This window comes from Tripterygium wilfordii, chromosome 20 (genome assembly GCF_013401445.1).
Source record: "Tripterygium wilfordii isolate XIE 37 chromosome 20, ASM1340144v1, whole genome shotgun sequence".
Taxonomy (NCBI): domain Eukaryota; kingdom Viridiplantae; phylum Streptophyta; class Magnoliopsida; order Celastrales; family Celastraceae; genus Tripterygium; species Tripterygium wilfordii.
The window spans coordinates 8,593,263-8,600,142 of record NC_052251.1 but is presented as its reverse complement, the minus strand read 5'-3'; the positions used below and the strand labels follow the sequence as shown (position 1 = coordinate 8,600,142).

The following is a 6,880-nucleotide window of genomic DNA, read 5'->3' as shown; positions in this document are numbered from 1 at the left end:
AGAAACACCTGAAGAGTATGATGCCCATACACCCGAACATGCGCCCATACCAGCTGCAGCGGAAGCAATTGAACAGCATGATGCACACATATCAGCTGTTCCACGGGCATTGGAAGATATACCTGATGATGTTGCAATTGCACATGTGGCCACTCCACCTGTTCAGTTTCCACAGCCACGGACATTGGAAGATTCATGTCCAACTCTGCCATCATCATCAGCGTTGTCTATCCAGGAGTTTTCTATACCCGTGTCTTCTGATTCCAATATGCCATCTTCTGTTGATGACACTAACTTTGTCTCCTCTCCATTGCAGCTACAAGACGAATCTCAGCCACGTCATTCAATGATAACTCGTGCAAGAGATGGCATCTTCAAACCAAATCCCAAGTATGCTTTGAATGTTACTACTTCAAATATACCAAGGGAACCAACCTCTGTTCGATCTGCACTTACGCATGATGGTTGGCGTCAAGCCATGACCGAGGAACTACGTGCACTGCATGATAATGGTACCTGGACATTAGTACCCCGCACACCTAAATTGCATGTGATTGGCTCTAAATGGGTATTCAAAGCCAAACTAAAGGCTGATGGAACACTAGACAGACTCAAGGCTCGTCTAGTTGCCAAAGGATATCATCAAGTTGATGGGATAGACTTCACAGAAACTTTTTCACCCGTCATTAAACCAGGAACCATTCGAATGGTAATTACTGTTGCTCTAGTTCGGAATTGGCAAATTCGGCAATTAGACGTTAAAAATGCTTTCCTACATGGCTATATCATTGAGGACATCTACATGGACCAACCTCCTGGAATGAAGGACCCCCAACACCCTAATCATGTTTGCAAACTCAACAAGGCACTCTATGGACTCAAACAAGCACCACGGGCTTGGTTTGACCGTTTCAGTACTTTTCTATGTCACTTTGGTTTTCATTGCAGCTTGGCAGATCCTTCACTTTTTATCTTTAACTCTGGCAATGATATACTAATCCTGCTTCTTTATGTTGATGATATGCTTCTCACAGGTTCCAGTGTCCAGTTGATTGATAGATTCATCAATATTCTCAGCAAAGAATTTGCCATGAAGGATCTTGGCCCTCTACATCATTTTTTAGGGGTTGAAGTCACTCAAACTAGCTCCGGGTTACACCTTTCACAAACTCATTATGCTCTAACTATTTTAGAGAAAACTAGTATGAGTGAGTGCAAACCAATGAATACCCCGATTGAATCCAAAACCAAAGATCCTGTCAAAACCGTAGCCATTGATGACCCTTCTTTCTTCCGTAGCATTGTAGGTGCATTACAATATTTAACACTTACCCGCCCAGACATTTCATACAGTGTTAACTACATCTCTCAATTTATGCATGCACCAACGGAAACACATTTAAAAATGGCACGTCGTATTCTTCGCTATGTAAAAGGCACCATACATCTTGGTTTACATTTTATCTCCAACACTACACTTGATCTTTGTGTTTTTTCTGATGCAGATTGGGCAGGGTGTCCTTCCACACGCCGATCAACAACCGGGTATTGCACATATCTTGGTAGCAATCTAATTTCCTGGTGTTCAAAAAAACAAAAAACTGTTGCTCGATCAAGTACAGAAGCTGAGTATAGAGCTATGGCTCATGCTACTGCAGAACTCACCTGGCTTACTTTCCTCATGAAAGATCTTTGTGTCCCTGTGTGTTCCACTCCAGTCTTACACTGTGACAATTTGAGTGCCCTTTATATGACTATCAACCCGGTCTTCCATGCACGAACGAAGCACATTGAGCTGGACTATCATTTTGTACGTGAGCGAGTTGCGCTTGGCCAACTCATTACTAAGTATGTTCCAACCACTGACCAAGTAGCAGACATCTTCACCAAACCGATGTCCAAGGCCACCCTTCTTTACTTTCGACCCAAACTATGTCTCGAGCCTCGCCATAGTTTGCGGGAGGGTAATAACCAACAAGGTCAAGCAGCCATGGTCAACTATGCTATGCTACATACGTGTGAAGATAAAAGGAGTTACAAGGTGGATAGGAGAGATAAGGAAGTCACACGTATGGACAATTCAAACAAACTTAGTAAATGGATTGGCTCAAGCAAGACTCACCCATGTCAAGTGATAGCTTCATCTCAACAAAACGGTTCAGATAAGGAGGAAGACCTTGATCAAATACTATCTTCGGTTGAGACACGATCATCACACTCAAAGCGCTCAAACAAATCAAGTGATAAGACTAGCAATATCAACAAGTCTCACTACACGCATGGGATTATGCAGTACATTGAACCAACTCTATCCTTGTGTGTTGTCTCTTAACATGATAGACTTGCTATCTCATAAAGGATCTATCTCATGAAAGTCTGTTAAAGTACTGTGTATATAGTGAGTGATGGTATAAGCTTAGAAGTTAACGTTGATCATTAATAAAAATTCATTTGAAGTTTATCTCAGCTACTCTCATACAGCTTATTCTTTTCTTCAGTTTTTTGTGTTGAAACTTCATGATTGGTTAGCTGCAGATTTATCTGGCTGAGGCAGCTGTAGAATTTGTGACAGATTTGAGGGTTTGTTTCTCATTTTTCTTTCCATGTGTGGGAATGAGAATTGAAGAGAAAGCAGCAGTCTTTTTCTATTTCATCTTTGGTCCCCATTTTCATTGAGGATTTTTGGTTAATCCCCAATAATTTGTGAGTATGAAAGTCACAATTTACTTCTTAACTTCCAGGATCTCTTGGACCATATGGAAAAGGACAAGTGTAAATTCCTTCCACAGGTTGATAATCAACTCCTTGATCAACGAAACTCCACCTACAGGGAACGTTTCGCTAGCTTGCAGAACTTGGTGCTTATAATGGTGAGCTATATTTTATTTCTTATTATAATATTGTTGACATTCTTTTACATGTATAAACTTCTCATGTCACGTTTTTCCACCAATTGTAGAATGTATGTCCATCCTTTTACTCCATTTTAATTTACATATTTGAAATAGTTTGAGCAAAAGTTATGGGAATTGCAATAGAAACCAAAAAGTGTAAATTAATAACATTGGTATGTCTATTGGGATATATTAATGTTTATTATCTGTTTATTGTTTGCTCTCTTGAATTGTCTTCCTTTTGGTACATGGTATGAAGTTTGCTTTGTTTAAATCCTAAACCAAGTTGATAGCGTGCCTTCGTAGGCATTGGCTTAGCTCATGTGGTGTTATCTTCTCCATTGTAAAGTTGTTTTCCGGAAATGATCCATTGCTTCGTTCTTGCATTGGTTGATGAGGTGTCCAATTTGTTGTCGTGAAGGTATTTCATAGAAGTGGAATTGTTTTGTGAAATATAATGATATAATTAACTGATGTGAGTTTCTTCACACCCTAGTTGTCATCATTTTTGCTTTTCATTATGTCTGATGAATTGTTCTTCTAATGGTGCCATGGACCTGACTTTTGAGCTCTGATTTGGGCAATTGCTTTGTACTTCAGACGTTTATTGGATTCTTGACATGGGATTCTTTGGTTTGTGATAGGTATGGTCGAACACGAATCATATAAGGTTTTTTGGCAACATGAGCATGTGATATTACAATAAGCTAGAATCAACTCTGCCAGGTAATGCTCTCATTTTTCATTTTTTTTTTTGTGATGAGTTTTCAGCACAAAATCCTTTCATGTCCGCATCTTATTCTAATGTGCACTCACTATTTAAATCTGTGTTTTTTTTGACAATTTTTATTTGATTATGAAAATCCTTTTGCATCTGATATTTTTAAAGGGCAGTTCTGTTTTTGATATCGTTTACCCTCATGTTCTTTTACATGTAGAAATGAAGTCGTTTATACCTGATGAATCATGCTCATGCTGAGTAAAATTTAGATTTTATATGCGTTGGAGGTATCTTAATTGAGAACATGAGGCATTGAGGATTCGAACTCTCTGTGTCACCACCTAAAGTCATGGGAGTTTTCTGAGGATTCTAGATTTCTGCTCTGCTTTTGTCTGTTCACGTTTATATTTTGATATGCATATCAGGGCAGGAATATAACTGATAATGATTGACTAATCAAGTACTTAAATATTGAGACCCTGATGTTCTTCCTTTTCTAATTTTTTTTGTTATTCTTTAAATATCAATATATTCATCTGTTAAGATTGGGTTTGAATTGCTTTTGTTAAACATGTTGAGAAACACTATGAAAGTTGACATTGTGGACAACACCATATGATGACTTATTGACATTGCAGGACCTTCTAAGGGTGGCGTTTGATTAGAATAGGTTTTTTGAGCCTTTTCTATACACAAAAAAGTATGAACTGAACTGTATGTTAAAATATTCATCACGAAAAATCAAATATACTCATTTCCTTGAATTGTTAGTCATTATATTTTCAATTGTACAGACTTACATCTAACTTAATGGATGGGCTGATAAGCAAAAGATAAATAGTCCATCTGTGTGTCGATTACCAATTGAGTCCAAATTTCGACAATAACGAAATTATTCAACAATAGGCCATATGCAAGTTAAACTTGATATGGAATACCGAAGAAGAGAAGTGGAAGTGTCTAAATATTAGGCATTTCACAAGATTAAATGAGTTTAAGTTTATTCACTGATTAAAAGTATAATCTGCTCAATTATACATCAATTGCTTTACGCTGGGCGCATGTGTTTTATTAGCAATTTAAGTTTTAATCATAAGAATGGTTTATCCAAAATTGTTAGTCACATTACACATGAAAATGATACATGCTGCGCAAAGCGCGTGTGTGCAACTAGTGATGAATAATTATGCAATCATGTACTTTTAAGTTTGATCGAGTAATATTTTTTATAATCTTGGCATGTTGTACGGAATCTCCCGCGCTTCGCGCATGTTCACCCCAGGTAAATGTTACTTATTTCCCTTTTCAGTTTTCATGGATGAAAGTAAAGAAATAGAAAGAAGGACCTATTTGACTTTTTTTTAAAAGATAAGCATCTGTGTGCGTGGCTAGCTTGCCTAGCATACAAAAGTCGAGTTGGAGAGTGAAGGCAGCTCCATAAAATTTAGAGAAGTAAATAGTTGGGTTTTGGGTCTAGCTGAATGAAGTAAACAGTTGGATTGTTAAGAAAATTTATAGAATTTTATATGATATCTAGATGCCCGCAATATTGCATTGGTTGCAAATACCTTTCTGCATTATTATGAATAAAGTAATAAAATTTAAAATGGAAGAAGATCAAATAATGTAGACCCATGAACAACAAAACAGGTTTCATTGATCCCTTTTTAATAAATTTACTAGGTTGAAGCCCCAAGCATTGCGACGGGTGATAATTTTGCTAATGATGTATTGAAATTGACTACAATTGGTATAATGAATGAGTAAAAATAGAATGTTAAACATTGTATTATATGAAACAAATGTTCTTTAGTGCATTTTCTCAAACACCTTGAAGCACCATCCCGGAGTGAGTGCTTTTTTCATGGGAACATAACTATAATAGCCATATGGAAACATGCATAAAGCTTTTTGTATTCAGTGTGCTAATGGTTATATCTTCTTCAAATACAAAGATTAACCATTACCCCAAATACAAAGATTAAGCTGCAAGATCATGAATGCCAAGTAACATTCTGCGTTGGGGGGCTTCATGTTTACTATCCTCCTTCATGAGTAAGACAACACATTAAAATGGGTGTAAGTAATAATCAAGTCAAGTGATAAGAGGATGAAGAGTAAAAAATAAAATGCTGAATGAAGACTGCATAACACACACCTCTAAGTTGCAGTTTGTCAACTTGACAGTTTGACATAATTTACCCTTGCTTTCTCGGTTTGTCCCTTGCAAAGTCATGCGTTCAGAGCTTAACCATAAAATGGCAAAATGCAGTTTGAAGCACAAAAAGAAAGCAGAAACTTCAATAGCCTGTGCATTGTTAACGAAGTCTGATACACCTATTTCATTATATAAATAAATGAGCTCACAGAGAAAACTAAGTGTTTATTTTCTCATAGCAAAAGGAAAATACTTTCATCTCTCGGAACTTGGTATACATTGGATCCACAACAAATGACCATTCACGTAACTCCAAAATCTAATACCTCCCGAAACTCTCCATCACCAAAAACCCTAAATCTAAATCCATGACAGCCTCACTTCCAATAGCAAGTTTAGCAACCACGTAATGAACAAAAAAAAGTACCACAGGATCGTCTAGAAATCTGAAGGAAGCAATAATCCAGAAAAAATCCAAAAACTTTATAATTCAGTGGTACTACATCTACAAATTTATCGCCCATTTCAAGAATTGGACCAATAACACAATAAGGCAATTAGAGATCCAGTGGCGTACCTGAGTTTACAGGGGCCCATGTTTTCTTTTTTATTTATTTTAAAATCAAAAATTTTTCTTTTATTGGTTTTTTAATTGAAATATGTGGAGAATTGTTAGTTTTTAATTATTTTTTGTGTTTGGATTAATATAAAACTAATATTTTTTCAAAAATTTGGGGCCCGGGGCGACCTCCCGTGTCGCCCCACCCCAGGGCCGCCACTATAGAGATCATAAGATTGGTAGAACACTATAACAGTGAACCAAGCATTGCATTGCATGCCTAACTACAAGGGTAAAAATTGATACTTTATTGGTCTAGTATGGAAATTCTTATAGGAACTATCTTTTATTTTCAAAAATATAAGATCTCAGTCACGGGGATCTGAGTTATCCCAGTTGTTGAAGTGTATGCACATGATTTAATGTGCATGTAGAACCCATCATTACTGAGGTGTATGTACATGATTAATCTCTCGGGTTATTGGTTCAATCAGTGAGTCATTGGTCGAACCGCAAGTTCAATTAAAAAATAAAAAAAATATTATAAT

The 6,880-nt window shown here is 36.8% G+C and overlaps 1 long non-coding RNA gene across 1 annotated transcript; it reads left to right on the top strand.

The window, feature by feature from the left end:
- Positions 1-2,503: 2,503 nt before the first annotated feature.
- LOC119986743 lies at positions 2,504-4,115 on the top strand. Its single transcript, XR_005465336.1, has 2 exons — positions 2,504-2,870; positions 3,539-4,115. It is a non-coding gene; the product is annotated as an uncharacterized LOC119986743 (long non-coding RNA).
- The last annotated feature ends 2,765 nt before the right edge of the window (positions 4,116-6,880 follow it).